Raw genomic sequence first — 2,824 nt, forward strand, 5'->3', positions numbered from 1 at the left:
ATAGGGCACTTTGCAATTGAAATCTGAAGAGTTAAAATAGACATGAGGTATGAGGGACCCTTCATGATTGGCCTCAGAGGACCACCCACGTTACTATGGGTGTCCATGGTGTCTTCTGTATAGGAAGTGAGGGTCCTGCAAGGAGCCTCAGGTCTCCAGGACAAGAAAAGGCAAGGGTATGAGAGCTGAGACCTGCAATGAAGGGTGATTGCAGAAAAGAAATGCTGACCTCCACTAGGAAACATTCACTTGAGAACTTAGCTGCGTGGGACTTTGATCTGTCTCCTCGCCAAACTCTCTTGTCGTGGCTTTCCCACCTGATATAGACCCCAGGTCTGCTTACCATGAAGAAAAGGCTCTGCTCCCTGGTGAAAACTAGATCTTCCAACCTGCTCTAGAACAGCTCTTGAAAACGGGTTCCGTCCACGACCGTCGCTGTTCTGTGCTTCTCTGCGTGGCGCCTGAGTTAAGTAGCCTCAAGGCCTGGTGGCAGTTTGTCCCGCCCACTTCAGCCTCACAGAGCCGCTTGGGGATTCCCCTTTGGAGTGCGCTCCATGCACTTCCTGCCAGTCGGTTGCCAGAGCCAAGGGTGAGATTCCTTTGTGAAGCTATGGTAGTGTAACCGGAAAAGGGTGAGAAATCCTCCATTCACTCCTGCTAACTCACAAGTCTTCTTCCACACATGAAAAATTATTTCCTGGAACCATCACTAACAGCTTCATCAACTGTTACCATTTAAATACAACTTTGATTTTTTTTTTGCTTAGGAAATATAATTTATTGTACAGTATTTACATTTATTGTATATAACAAGCATAACAACCTTTACAACCTCTTTTCTTCGAGGTTTTACTGTAGCACTTATAACACACCCCGGGGCAGCAAAAAATTCTGTACAGCACACACCCAACAGCCGGTTTTGTGATCTCTGCAGGGCGAGGGAGAAAGCTGAAAACAGATCAGAACAGTGTGGGAGGAAGTCCACGGCCAAGGAGCAGCCACCAAGAACTGGGGATCTTCCATGTCAAAGCAGAGGCGGTGGGGCTACTTGGTTTGGTTATCTGAAGCCATTCATTAAGGTACTCCACAAGGCTGACTGCATCTGGGATATTGTCCCCTTCTGAAACAAATTTCAGCAGAACTGCCATTTGGATTTCTTTACAATAGCTTTCCTCATAGAGTGTTTTTGTGATTCCACCTCCGGGAATGCGAATGCAGAACTCAGAATCACTCATCTCGGGGATGCACCGACTCTCTTCCATTTCTAGCCAGTTTAGGCTCTTTATTTTATTTGGAACACTCTTTTGCAAACACGGTGTAAGAGGAGTCCGGAAGGGAGTACGGCGGAGTTGTACATCGGTATGGTGATATGAATGGCTGCTGGAGATGATCCTGGCACAGCCACTAGTTCTCGCCCAGGCCAAGAGTTTTTCACTGAATGACTTGGATTTATATTTAATGAAGATGGACCTGAGCTGAAGCACCACGAGCTTCGTTGACAGTAAGGGATACACTTCAGTATCTATACTGAGTTTTCTTCTTCAGTTGCATAGGGATTGTTCCCAACCATTGGCACCAGGCAGTCAGTATAGAAATACCCAATCTTAGACATGTTCAGTGTAGAAATAATCAGATCTGTTGCAAGCTGGCCAACATTTCCAACGGATACTGCTGGCATCAGGAGTGTAAAGTTCGTTTGGTCGGGGACAGACTCCTCAAAGGGAATGAACATGACTGCAGTGGGCATAAGAGAAGCTGGAGCACTGTCCCGGACAGCTCGGATACCTTCTTGGGATAGAAGGCGGAAGTCCACAACTTTGATATTCTTAAAGAACAGGAAACTGGGGTATATTTTTAAGTGTAAATTTATTTCTAGCCAAGAGTTTTAAATAAATCTTTTTGTTAATTTATTTATTTAATGTCTATGAGTACACTGTCGATGTCTTCAGACACACCAGAGGAGGGCATCAAGGGCATCGGATCTCATTACAGATGGTTGTGAGCCACCTGTGGTTGCTGGGATTTAAACTTAGGACCTCTGGAAGAGCAGTCAGTGCTCTTAACCACTGAGCCATCTCTCCAGCCTTAGCCAGAGTTTTAATATTTTGATTTTCTTCTCTACTAGAGCCTGGCCAGCTGTCCTTCTGTAAAGTCCTCCTTGTCGGCTTTCTTAAAGCCCTGTACACATTTGCAAGTACATTGTGCACAGATTTCTTTTGTCAGGCTATAACAACAGACTGCAAGTTCCTTGTTTGTATTGTAAATGATTGAACACATTTTGTTAATATGTTTTTATTCCTGTGTTTTGCTATTAAAATTTTTATGATGTTTCCAAGTAAAAATTCCAAGTTTCTGCTTTGAAGAATTTAGGTAACTAAATTACCCAAAGCTGATCTCTTAGCTGAGGAGGTATTCGGGTTTTGACACTGAGCTGTGCCAGGTGAACATCAGAAAGGAAATGGTGAAATCACTACACCGCTTGTATTGGTTTCGGGGTTACGTTTGGGGTCCTTTGGTCTTATTTTAGTTTTCTTTTTTCAAATTTAAAAGCCTCAAATGTACTGTAAGCGTCACATCCTTGTACAACTGGATTGCCTTGGTTAACAGTTTGTGTGCTGTTGCCTGGATGTGGCATGGCGGTTGGTAATGGAATAAAGGAAGCATGGATAAGAAAAGAGAAAGAAGGGTTTGGGGATTTAGCTCAGTGGTAGAGCGCTTGCCTAAGAAGCGCAAGGCCCTGGGTTCGGTGCCCAGCTCCAAAAAAAAAAAAAGAAAGAAAGAAAGAAAGAAAGAAAGAAAGAAAGAAAGAAAGAGAAAAAAAAAG

General features: G+C 43.9%; 1 pseudogene; it reads right to left on the minus strand.

Annotated features, from left to right (window-relative positions):
* Window positions 1-959: 959 nt before the first annotated feature.
* Window positions 960-1,732, minus strand: LOC147998443 (proteasome assembly chaperone 2 pseudogene; annotated as a pseudogene).
* Between the last annotated feature and the right edge of the window lie 1,092 nt (window positions 1,733-2,824).

Source organism: Rattus norvegicus, chromosome 20 (genome assembly GCF_021556685.1).
Source record: "Rattus norvegicus strain SHRSP/BbbUtx chromosome 20, alternate assembly SHRSP_T2T, whole genome shotgun sequence".
Classification (NCBI taxonomy): domain Eukaryota; kingdom Metazoa; phylum Chordata; class Mammalia; order Rodentia; family Muridae; genus Rattus; species Rattus norvegicus.